Source organism: Macrotis lagotis, chromosome 7 (genome assembly GCF_037893015.1).
Source record: "Macrotis lagotis isolate mMagLag1 chromosome 7, bilby.v1.9.chrom.fasta, whole genome shotgun sequence".
In the NCBI taxonomy this organism is placed as follows: domain Eukaryota; kingdom Metazoa; phylum Chordata; class Mammalia; order Peramelemorphia; family Peramelidae; genus Macrotis; species Macrotis lagotis.
In genome coordinates this window covers 39,215,025-39,221,232 of record NC_133664.1, presented here as the reverse complement: position 1 = coordinate 39,221,232, position 6,208 = coordinate 39,215,025, and the positions used below count along the sequence as shown (strand labels likewise).

The 6,208-nt window shown below is 41.3% G+C and overlaps 1 protein-coding gene across 1 annotated transcript in view; it reads right to left on the bottom strand.

Moving 5' to 3' along the window:
* Positions 1–1,360: 1,360 nt before the first annotated feature.
* Positions 1,361–6,208, bottom strand: part of NEK11 (NIMA related kinase 11) — a 291,550-nt gene continuing 286,702 nt past the window's right edge. Inside the window, exon 17 of the mRNA XM_074195807.1 lies at positions 1,361–1,590. The gene's annotated coding sequence lies outside the window, so the exon portion shown is untranslated. The remainder of the gene's footprint in view (positions 1,591–6,208) is intronic.

Sequence of the window (6,208 nt, the reverse complement as noted above, 5' to 3'; positions counted from 1 at the left end):
TTGTGTTCAACATTTGGCATTTTCTTGGAAAGGATTCCTTTTCTAGCTTATTTTACAGCAAAGGAAACTGAGGCAAACAGGGCTAAGTGACTTGCCCAGGGTCATGGAGCTTGGAAGTATTTTAGATCAGGTTTGAAATCATGAACATGAATTATTTTTAAATCTAGGCCCAACAGTCTATATACTTTGGCACCATTCCCTGCCCCTCTGATAATAAAACTTAGCAATTTTGTCCATTCTCTGGCAAAGATGTTTGCATTTTGTGGGGACTGCTGAGCACCAGTGAATCTGTGACTATTTTAAAATCTGTCTTATTCACAATCTGCCTCAATCAGCCCATGTAAAAGTATCTATTAGTGTCCGAGAAACTATCTAAGAAGCTGGAGATACAAATTCAAGCCAAGAGGAGAGTCCCTGACCTCGAGGAGCTGGCATTTTTAATGAAGGGGGAGACAACACATAGAAGGGAATAAGAAAGGGGCAGATGACAGATACCAGGCATGGTCTAGAGACCACTGAGTCCAGGATCAAAACTCAATGGAATTGGGCAACCTGACACCCCCCAGAGATGCACAGTGTCCAAAGAGCATGCTGAAAGTTCCAACGGCTTTCTTAAATCGCAATCACTTGAGAGGATCATAGATTTAGAATTTGAAGAGACCCCTCAGAAGTTTTCTGGCCCCTCATTTTACAGATGAGAAAAAAAAAAGCACAACCAAGAGAATAATAAACTGTATGTGGAAACTGAGGCTCAGGTAGCACACTGGATAGAGCGCAGGACCTGGAGTCAGGAAGACCTGAGTTCATATCCAGCCTCAGAATCTAGCTGTGTGATCCTGGACAAGTCACTTAACCATTTTGCCTCAGTTTCCTCATCTGTAAAATGAACTGGAGAAGGAAATGGCAAACTACTCCAGTGTCATTGTTAAGAAAACCCCAAATGGGGTCACAAAGACTCATACACAATGGAAATGACTGAACAAGAAGATGCCTTCAAAAATACAAATGAAAGCAACACTGTAAAGGCAGGAAATTCTGATTAGCTGCAATGAATCTTGGTTCCCAAAAAGTCAATGATGGTACCCTCTTCTTTCTGTTAGAGAGAGAGGCAGTGGTTGTGGGTACAGAACACAGCATATATTATTGCCAGAGACAACCCTTGAGGCTACTGTTGTGTTTACGAGATAATGCTCAGCTAGATATAGTGATGCAAAAAAATAAATAAATAACATATTTATTTTTCAGTGGGCTATACCCTAGAACGCAGGTGTGCTCACTAGCCAGGGATTCCTGGAAGATACATACCAGGAGGGACTGGCGTCCTGCAGCTGCTTTGCACATAAGATGCACCAATTCCTTTCTTCACATTGGCAGTTCCCTATGTCTTGAATGTTCACTGGTTTCCCTCAAAATTCAGCTCACACCCAACTTCTTCATGAAGCCTTTCCTGGTCTTGCAGCTTGGTGGTGCAGTGGAGAGAGCCTTGGGTCCCAAGTCAGGAAGACCTGAGCTCAAATGTGACCTCAGATACTGTCTAGCTGTGTGGGCCCAGACAAGTCACTCAATGGCTGTGTGCCTCAGTTTCCCCAACTGAAAAATAGGAATGGGAAAATGAGAAATGGGAAAATGGAAAAATAGGAAAAATGCTAAGGAAAGCACCCACCTCCAGGGTTGTTGTAAGGCTTAAATGAGATAATTTTTGCAATATACTTAACACAGGGCAATAGCATACAATAGGCGCTCAATAAATGCTGTTTCCTTCTTTCCTTCCAGTGGCTAGAGGATTCCTTACCCAAACTACATTTGACTTATTTTGTATATATCCATATATGCTCATAAATATATTTATTTCTATATATACACATATATCTGTTATGTGTCCATATGGACATATGCTTATGTATCTGTTATTTATACACATATCCCTATATGCACATATATTCTATAAAGACTCATGTGGGGGGGGCAGCTAGGTGGCGCAGTGGATAGAGCACCGTCCCTGGAGTCAGGAGTACCTGAGTTCATTCTGTCCTCGGACACTTAATAATTACCTAGCTGTGTGGCCTTGGGCAAGTCACTTAACCCCATTGACTTGCAAAAAACCCCTAAAAAAACAAAAAAGACTCGTGTGTAGATGTTGTCTCCTTGAGGGCAGTAACAATTTTGCTTTGTCCACGTATCCAGAGGGTTTTTCGGAGTGCCTCCCACATAGTCGGCCCTCTATACATTCTATTAATTCACAAATTTATAATGTGGGGGCATGATGGTGGTAGGTGTAATCTAATACTTAGCATTCAGTAATATCACCCACTACTGCTAAGATCTTAACCCTTACCCATTCTTTGCTTCAGAGGGTAATAGTTCATCTTTTTCTTCTATTTATGGGTTTCTTTAGAGAAATTATCTTTCTTTTTCTTTTCATCCCCTACCTAGTTTCAAATTGAGTCCACTTTAACACAGTCAGAAGAAAGAACAATGGCTGTTTGACAAAAGCTCCTTTGGGGTATAAGGAAGTCACCCCGGATTCTCTAGAAGCTAGACCTGAGTCACCCTCACTGTGGGACTGTTAAACTCAAGTTATTAAGACTATAGATCTCCTCGTTCAGACAGCAGAGTGAAGGGCTCTGGGCCATAATTTCAAATGGAATACTCCCCCACTAACAGAGAATCACACATATCTACCCTCCCTATAGGACTACCTTGGACCTAAGAATAATGAGAAAAACAGAAAACTGTTTAGAAACAAGGTATGCACTGGCAGTTTCCTTTTTGGACAAAGTGGACTCTGAGGCTGGCCATGTAATGGTCTGAGCTGACCCCTCGCTCTTTGCCTGTCTCATTATGGTTCTCTTAAGTGATCTGATCTGATTCCCCAGATAATACAATCTGGCAATATTTTTCCCTTGGCATGGTAATTTGTTGATGATTACTGCCATGTCTTGGCCAGATACCCTGCCCTTAAATAAAACATCTTGGACAGATAAAATTTAATTTCCAAGAGTACCTGGAGCAGAAAGGGCCTGGAATGAATGACCTCTAAAATTCTGCTTTGAATGAAGAAATAATTTTGAGGTTGATAAAAGAAAAAGGTTATAGGCTTATAATGGGTTTTTCTTGGCTTATCAGAGTTGAGGGGAATAGGGGGTAGTGACTGAATCTGGGAATCTTTATTGGGAGCAAAGTTTTATTTCAACATTCCTCAAAGACAGGGAACCTTAGGTTAAATATTCATATGAATTATCCAGAAGAATTATTATTAAACTGCTTTCAGGATTTCTGACACTTATAAATGAAGGGGAAAAAGTAACCTGGAAAAAAGTAACTCTGATTTGAGAAACAACCGAAGGAGTAAGATTAAGTGATCTTCTCATTTTAAATGGTTTAGGGGCAGCTAGGTTGCATAGTGGTTAGAGCACCAGCTCTGGAGGACCTGAATTCAAATGTGACCTCAGACACTTACCTAATGCTTTGCCAAAAAAAACCCCTAAAATTAAAAAAATGAAATGGTTTATAGAATCATAGATAATATGGACTTAGAAGTTTCAAGGAAGAAGTCAATTAACTCAACTTGCTCTCCTTTTTTCATAAGAGGAAACTGAGGTTCAAAGTTGTTTAAATGACTTGTACAAGGTCACACAGTCGGTAAAAAGCATTTCAAATCACATCTTCCAAAGTGTTCTTTCTACTATTCTTCGCAATGATATCTCCTTCAGTGATCTCTTCCTCCCTCTTCCCCCTTCCACTACTGTCTTAAAAAGGACCAGAACCCGATATGCATCTCTTGTTCATCAAGGAGATGCTGCCAAGCCATTTTAGGACATGCCATTTGAGGGATTTCTCCCAGTAGTTTTCAGGATCTGGGCTGAGCTATTCACAGTTCTCATCTTCTTCATCTTTAAAAATGAAGGGGTTAGGGGTGGCTAGGTGGCGCAGTGAATAGAGCACCGGCCCTGGAGTCAGGAGTACCTGGGTTCAAATCCGACCTCAAACACTTGATAATTACCTAACTTTGTGGCCTTGGGCAAGCCACTTAACCCCATTGCTTTGAAAAATCTAAAAAAAAATGAGGGGGTTGAATGAGATGCTGTAGTTCCTTTCCAGATCCATGACTTTCATCCAGTCCCCTGACATCCATGGAAGCACAGCACTTAGCTCTCAGAGATATGTGCCAACTAAACTATCATCTAATGGATATAAAAGCCCTCATTTGTGTTGCACATGATAAAGTAGTGACCCACCCCCACCCTGTAAGATCCTCTTTTACCCACTATAAAATTCCTATTCTGTCTTTCCTAGCCCATGTAGGTAACATAGTTCAGAGTATTGATTTGATTGCAGTTCTCAAAGCAAGGGGTAGGAAAGCAGAGAGGATATGCCAGCAGGGCTGAAATAGGAATGAATATGAGAGAGGGCAGAGACAAGTCTGTACCCTGGGGTGCTCCATTTTGGCGGGCAGCATAGCAGCCACAGCCATATCAGAGCTAGGACCCGAAACAAGGTCTCTGCTCGCCATGTCCAATGTACTTTCTGCTTTGCTGCACTGGGGAATCATAAAATCTGTCCCATGGGGAAAGGGGCTCTGAAATCATCTTATCCAGTCCATCCCTGTGAAGGAATCCATTCTAAAAACATCCCCAAAATGAGCTGGAAAAAAATGCCAATCCCTGCCAGTCACTTCACCCTGTTTGTCTCAGTTTCCTCATCTGTAAAATGAGCTGGAGAAGAAAATGGCAAACCACTCCAGTATCTCAGCCAAGAAAGTCCCAAATGGGATCATGAAGACCATGATCATCAACAAGAGTAGATATAAGCTTCTTCATCTTATACTTGAAGGAACCAAGGTTAAGGGAATAGCATTCTTATGAGTAGTAGATTTGAAATTCAAAGGGAGATCTTGGGGCTCCAAGAGAAGGACCACAATCCTGGGTCAATGAGCTCCCCTATAGTCCCACTTACTATCCCTATGACTTTCCCAACCAAAACTCCCCCCTCCCCCATTAAAATATAAACTTGAGGGTTGGGGCCGTCTCTCTTTTCTACTTGTATCCTCGGCACTTGGGACAGAACTTAGCATGTTGTAAATTCTAAATTAAATACTTTTCATTTAATCTCTCATTCATTCATTCATACTGAATGTAAAAGCCAGGTGATGCCTTAAGGAGATGGGAGAGCTGTAACTTTGGACTTACAAAAAAAAAATTCAATTCTTTCATATACAAGTAAAAACCTCTATTCCCCAATTGAATAGACATACACTCAAGTGTTTGTACCTATCAAGGGAATAACTGTGAAGTGCCCATTCGCTCTCTGAAGTGCAGTCGACACGGTCAGAAGACTCAACTCAGAACTGCCACTGTCTTTATCAATCAGATGGGAGGAGGCTGACACCAAAGCAATCCTGAGATGGGAGGGGGAGGAAACCCTGGTCCAGCCAAGTGATTAATGGAAAAAATGATGTTTAGAGGGAAAGAGCAGAAGCTGAGAGATGAGCTTAAAGACCCAAGAACATCCCCTCACAGAGAGAAAGGGAACATGACAGACGTCTCTCATTACAACATATCTCCACATAGAATAGACAAGTCATCTAATGAAGACAGTTTGGGAGACAAGTTTGTCCCTGGGAAGCAGAAATTCAAAGGTCTTTTGGACATGGTGTGGCAGAGATGGGGGGAAATGACTGCACTTTCAGTTCTATCCTTTCCATAGCACACAATTAGGGCTGTCCTTAACACACAGGCAGAGGGGGTTGCTGGAAATATTTAAGGAGAAGCTTCCCCAGCTTCATAGTTTGTCCAGAGAGGACTGATACTAATGATACCCACCTCACAGGGTTGTTACAAGGAAAAGTATTTTGAAATGCTTAAAATGCTTTGGAAATATGACTTGAGAAAAATGGAGAAGGAGGAAAAAGTAAGAGTAGAATAGGGAGGAAGAAGGGGGAAGAGGAGGAAAAAAAGAAAAGAATAGAAGGAGGCAGAGGAGAAAGGAAGAGAAGCAGAAAGAAAAGGGGGAAGATAATTTCCATGACAAGGAGTTTTTAAAAATTTATGTAAAAAATTCAATCCATTAAATTCAAAGCTGTCCCGATGGGCTGTTTCCCTTCAAATCTCCTTTTACTATCTTTATTCAATTGCTTTCTTGGCAGAGATACTGGAGTGATTGGTCATTTCCTTCTCTAGTTCATTTTACAGATGAAGAAACTAAGGCA